At 40.1% G+C, this 6,603-nt stretch overlaps 1 protein-coding gene across 1 annotated transcript in view; it reads right to left on the bottom strand.

Annotated features, from left to right (window-relative positions):
- The window catches only part of LOC123232180 (cytochrome P450 4F22), a 62,241-nt gene that overhangs the window by 4,368 nt on the left and 51,270 nt on the right, over positions 1–6,603 (bottom strand). The gene's annotated exons all lie outside the window — the stretch shown is intronic.

Raw genomic sequence — 6,603 nt, 5'->3', positions numbered from 1 at the left:
ATCCCCACCCCACCTCCCCCCCACCCTTATCCCAGACAGGATAGGAAGGAGACGCTCCCATTGGGCTGCTGGGCAGAGGAACTCATGATGAGAGAAATGTTCTCAGGTGTGCTTAGAGAAGGGGAAGGGAGCAGCTCCCTCCAGCACGATATAGCACATGTGCCAAAGGTTAGCCAACACAGGACTAGGGACATACAAATAAATAAACATAAGTAACAGGTGATTTGAGGAAGGAAAGAGTACTGACCACTGAGGGAGATCAAGAAAGTCTCAAAAGAAAGTAAAAAAATGGCTCATGAGCTAAGTCTTGAAGGAAGCAAGAAATTCTTTTTTTTTTTTTTTTTTTTTAATTAAACCCCTACCTTCCGTCTTGGAGTCAATACTGTGTATTGGTTCCAAGGAAGAAGAGCAGTAAGGGCTAGGCAATGAGGGTCAAGTGACTTGCCTAGGGTCACACAGCTGGGAAGTTTCTGAGGCCAGATTTGAACCTAGGACCTATCATCTCTAGGCCTGGCTCTCAATCCACTGAGCTACCCAGCTGCCCCCAAAGCAAGAAATTCTAAGAAGCCCAGTTGAGGAGGAAATGCATTCTAGAAACTAGGGACAGCCTCTACAAGGCACAAAGTTAGGAGATGGCATGCTGAGCTCAGGAAAATCCAGTAGGCCATTTTGGCTGGAATATATAACCTCAGTAAAATGTCTACAAATAAAGGTTGGGGTCAAACTGTACAAGATCTTAAATGACAAACAGAGGAGCTTATATTTTATTCTCTAGGCAATAAGGAGCCATCGAAATTCTTGAGTAGGGGAGTAACATAGTGATAATTATGTTTTAGGAATAGCAGCAGTGAAGAGGATTGATTGCAGAAGTAAGAAATTGGAAGCCTAGGATCCAATCAAGAAACTGTCCTTTAGATGAGACATGAAATACGAGACATGAAGGCCAGAAATAGGTTAGGAGCCATGTGAAAGAAAGGCATGGTTACAATAAATTTTTGGAGAATAGTGATCAACAAAACCTGGCAACTGATTGGAGGAAGGATAAAGACTTGAGATTGAATCTGAATTTATGAAACTGGATGTCTGGAAAGATTGCAGTGCCATCAATAGAAATGGGAAAATTTGAGGGAGGGGTGATTTTAGAGGGGAAGGTAATAAATTCCATTTTGGAAACACTGAGTTTGAGATGTCTATGGAACACAGAGGTGAAGATGTCACCCAGTCAATCAATCAATAAACATTTAGACACTGTGTGTCAGGAGCTATGCTAGGTATTAGAGTTACAAATCCAAAGAATGAAATGATCCCTATTTTCAAGGAGCTTACATTCTAATGGAAAAGACAACAATGTATACAAATATATAAGGTATACTATAATCTCATTGATATGGAGAACTCCAAAATATAGAAACTCTACCAATTCGAGGTAGTATCTTCTGTGCCACTCAGTTTTAGACCCTTGACTAGAGTCCCGAGAGAATTTGCCTAGAGTCATGTGAGGAGTATGCTTAATGGCAGGACTCAAATCCAGGCCAACTCTGTCTTATATGCCAGGCTGCTTTTTACATGGGTAAATGTATACTGAAAAATGGGAATAAATACAAAGCAATAAAATACAAGGGAATTTGGGAGGGAGAGCACTAGTGATTGGGATGCTTAGAAAAGGCTTCATATAAAAGGAAGAAAGGGATTTTATGAGTCAGAGGCAAATAGGAAACATTGCAAGATAGACCCATCAAAGGCAGAGAGATGGGATGTTATGAGTGAGGAGCAGAGAGAAGGCTAGTATGGCTAGGCTGAAGAGTGGACGAGGGGCACCCTTGGAAAGATAATGTAGGACTTTAAAAACATAACAGATGAGCTTATATTTTATTCTACAGGCAATAGCAGGCCATTGGAGTTAACTGGAGTTGAAACATGGCCAGATCTGTGCTTAAGGAAAACTGGATGATAGTAAGATGAACTAGACAGGGGAGAGATGAGGCAGAGACGAGTAGGAGGCTATTGCAATGATCTAGGCCAGAGGTGATGAAAGCTTGAGTTAAAGCAGAAGCTCTGTGAGAAGAGAGAAGGGATCAGATAAGGGGCAACAAAATAGTTCAGTGGATAGAGAGGCAGGTCTGGAAAAGGGAGGTCCAAGGTTCAAATCTAGCCTCAGACACTGCCTAGCTGTGTGATCCTGGGCAAGTCACTTAACCTAGTCAGTTGCCTAGCCTTTACCATTCTTCTGCCTTGGAATCAATATTTCATACCTATTCTAAGACAGAATGTAAGGAGTTTAAAGAGGGAGAGAGAAGGAATCAGATAGGAGAAATGTTATGAAGGTAAAAATGGCAAGATTTGACAACTAAGAAGATATGTGAGGTGAGAGGGAATGAGGAGTCCAGCACTAATACTGAGGTTATAAACCTAGGAGACATGAAAGATAAAGATGCCTTTGGCAAAAAAAAAAAAAAAGAGAGAGAGAGAGAGAGAGAGAGAAGAGGGTTTGGGAGGAAAAATAAGGAGATATATTTTGGATATGCCGAAATTGAGATCTACAGAGTATCCAGTCTGAAATATCTAATAATCAGTTAGTAATGAAGATCTAAAGTTCAGAGCGCCTGAATCTAGGAAAAATCTGCATAGAGATAATAAACCTACAGGAGCTGATGAGATTACCAAGTAAAAGAACATACAGGAAAAAGAGGGAAGGAAATAAACATGTATTTAAGTACCAACTATGTGCCAGGCTTTGTGCTAAGCACTTTACAAATTATCTCATTAAATCCTCACAGCAAACCTGGGAGGTTGATGTTATTATTATTATTTCCATTTTACAGTTGAAGAAACCAAGGCAGCCTTCAAGAGATTAGGTAACTCAGGGTCACACAGCTAGTATATATCTAAGTCCAAATTTGAACTCTGATCTTCCTGATTCCAGGCCCAATGCTCTATCCACTGAACCATCTAGCTGTCTCTGGAGAAGTTCCAGGACAAAGCCATGGGCATTACTCACAATTAGTAGGTGTAACATGTAGATAAGCCAGAAAAGGAGACTAAGAAGTGGTTAGACAAGTAGGAGAACCAGGAGAGAATAATGTCACAAAATGCCTGAGAAGAGATAGCATCCGGAACACAATTGACCAACTGGGTCATATACAGCATATAGGATGACTAAGAAACATCATCATATTTGATAATTAAGAAATCAAGCAGGCAGTTGGTGATGAGGAAGGAGAGCAAGGCTATGTGGGAACCATCTACACAGAGATAGTGACTAGACCCACGACAGGTGAAGAGATTACCAAGAGAGAAGATGTGGAAAGATAGGAAAAGAGAAGAGGATCTAAGAGAGAACCCTGTGTTTCTTCCCAAGGTTAGAAGGCAGCATGGATCTAACAAAGGAGATAAAAAAGCAACAGCCAGTAAGACAGGGGGAAGAACCATGAGAAAGCAGTATCACAAAAACCTAAGGAACAGATAATATCCAGGACTGTTTGATGTCAAATAGTGTCAACACATACAGAGAGGTCAAGAAGGATAATGACTGATAAGAGACCATTAGATCTGGCAATTAAGAGATCACCAAGAACCCTGAAGAGAGAAGTTTTAATTGATTTAATTTAAGGGAGTTAGAAAAGATTTCAAGACAATGAGAAATGAGTAGGTGGTCAAAATATTATATATATGGAGGCAACAATGTAGAAACCTTTTTCCAGGGTCTGTTTGTGAATGAGAGGAGAAATATAAAGATGATAGCTTGAGGGAATGGTTCAGCCCATGAAGACCTAAGAATTGGGGAGGCCTGTGCATATTTACAAGCCACAAAGAATGAATCATTGCATAAAGAAAATCTCAAGATTAGAGAAGGTAAACGGGGGAAATTATTAAGGATCAAACCCCCTGAGGAGAAGGGACACTTCTCAAGGGTCACTAGGAGAAAGATTATCCTTGGCAAAGAAAAAAGCCACCTCTTCATCAGAGGCAAAGATGAAAACAGAGACTTCAGTTTGAATCCCAATCCTGACATTTATTATCTATGTGATCTTGGACAAACTACCTAACCTCTCTGAGCCTCATCTTACTCACTTGTAAAATGAGGGGGTTAGATCAGATGTTTTCTAAGGTCATTTTCAACTCTAAATCTATGACCCACTCAGTTTTACCCTCAGAATGCTAACTACTTCTTCTTCTTTAGTTCTTGAAATCCTTCTTTTCCTTTAAAGCACAGTTTAGGTACCAACTTCTCAGTGAAGCCTTCCCAGACTCCTCCTCACCCCTCAGGTGAAAACAAATTTTTCAAAGCATTTTTCCTGTTTCTCTCACCTGCCCATATCATCTTCTCCATTATATTATCCACTGCAACATCCCTCCCCACCACCAAAAATAATTTTTTTTAATTAAAAACAATCCCTGACCTCAAGGAGCTTTCATTCTAGAGGGAGTGGGAAGAAAGAAATGTGCCCTATAAAGAAAAACACTTACCTCATTCTTATTTGAGAAAGATGAAAAGAACACTAATTGCTGAAGAAAATACAGATGCTACAGAGAGATTAATTTCTATTTGATAGAAGGAAAAATATTCTAAATATAAATGTCTAAAGGGAAACTGGGTTGTCTCAAGATACCAGCAATTCCTTATTACTAAAGGTCTTTAAGCAAAGGCTAGATTTCACTTTTTGTAAGGGCTCTTATAGTGGATAGTGTTACTCAGCTTTCAGGTAATGAGACCAAAGGTTTCATTAAGTTCCTCCAAACTCATGGATTCTGGGTCAGGAGGTATATATTTGTTTTTTTCATTCATTCATTGAGTCAGGCAGGCAGGCATGCAGGCAATTAGTCAGTCAGTCCTTGCTCTGATATAACTGACTATATAACTGAAAAAAATCACTTCCCCTTTCTCTGCCTCAATTTCCTCATATGTAAAATGGAGGAGAATGGATAGGATGACTTTTAAGGTCCCTTCTAACTGTATAATTTTTTAAAATTTTAATCTTTTCCCAGATTATGCAATGAATTGATCACAGAGTCGCACTTCCTTGAGTACGTGCCATATCCCACATATCAGATTATAAGATCCTTGAAGGTAAGATCTCTTTGTATTTCATCTTTATATGACAAGCAAATGGCCTTTTATACAATAGGTACACAATAAATACCTATCAAATTGACATATGCCCTCTCTCTGGAGTTCTAGTTTCCTCATATTATGATTAAAATCTCTTAGGAACACACTCATTTGCCAAGACAGTGATGGGAAAACTACAACCTGAGGGCCAGATTCCGCCCCCTGAAATGTTCTATTGGCAACAGGACATTATTCCTAATCTAATGAGTAGGATACAATACAATGAAACTTCGAAAGAGTCGCCTTAGAAATAGACGGACTCCTTTCCTTTGGCCCCCTCTTTAAAAAGTTTGCCCATCACTGTCCCAAGATATAAAATTGGAAGAAACCTTAGAAGTCCAACTCCTTATGAGGAAACTGAAGACCAAAGAGAAGTGACCTTGCCAAAGGTCACACAGGCAGCAAGTAGTAAAGCTGGGATTCCAATCCAAGTCCTGCTAATTATTCCTTCAAAATGTTCCTTGTGTCCATCTTTTCTTCTCCATCTTCATGACCCTCATTCTAGTCCAGATTGATCATCTCACACTCAAACTGTTGTAATAGCCTCCCACTCTGATCCTCTCCAATAATCTCTACAGGCAGTCAGATACATCTTCCTGAAATAACTCTTATGCTGTTATTCTCTGGCTCCATAATTTTCAGTGACTCCCCATTGCCTGTCACAGAAGGTACAGACTCCATGATCATGTATTCAATACTTTCTATAATATATTTCTACCCCACCTCCCCATGGCCATCTCCCACTACTCAACTAGCCAGCTTGGACTTATTACTCTTCTCCATGGAAGATGCCTTTCCATATCTGACCATGCCATTCTTCTTGCCCAGGATGCCTTCCCTGATCTTTGCTATGCAACTCCTCCCCATCTTTCAAGGCTCAGCTCAAGACCCACCTCCTCCAAGAAGCCCCAGTCTTGCTTTTGCTTTTGCCTCTGATCCCTCTATCTTCATTCATCCTCATAATCCATCTTCATTCTACTGAAACTGGTCTAAGATCACCAGGAACCTCCTAGTCATTAAATCCAAGGACCTTGTTTTAGGCCTCATGACATCTTCCTTGACCCTTGATACTCTTCTGGCTCACCTCATACCTCTCAAACTAATTCCCTCTCTGAGTCCATCTTCTCAACTACTCAATGTGGGTTTTTCTCAAGAGTCTCTTTTTGGTCTTGTCTTCCACCACCTTATCCTTTATAGGTCTCCCATATCTACTTAGGCAGGTCCGAGGTCATATTTATCTGACTCGTGTTCTCTACTTTAGTGAGAGTCTATATTTGATCAATCTCACTCCTACACACCACTTTATATTTCCTCAGCAATGTTCTGGGCTTTAATAACTTATTTGACCCTATTATCAACTTTTCTATGAAAGTAGTCGAATAACTTCCCTTCAGTTCCTCCTTCATAGTACTTGCAGAATAATCTTCCTTAGAAAGAGCTACAGTCATGACCCTCCTCTGCCCCAAATCTGCAGTGGTTCCCTATTACCACCT

The sequence above is a fragment of the Gracilinanus agilis genome, chromosome 1 (assembly GCF_016433145.1).
Source record: "Gracilinanus agilis isolate LMUSP501 chromosome 1, AgileGrace, whole genome shotgun sequence".
Taxonomy (NCBI): Eukaryota; Metazoa; Chordata; class Mammalia; order Didelphimorphia; family Didelphidae; genus Gracilinanus; species Gracilinanus agilis.
The sequence above is the reverse complement of the archived record's forward strand: the minus strand, read 5'-3'. Positions and strand labels throughout refer to the sequence as shown.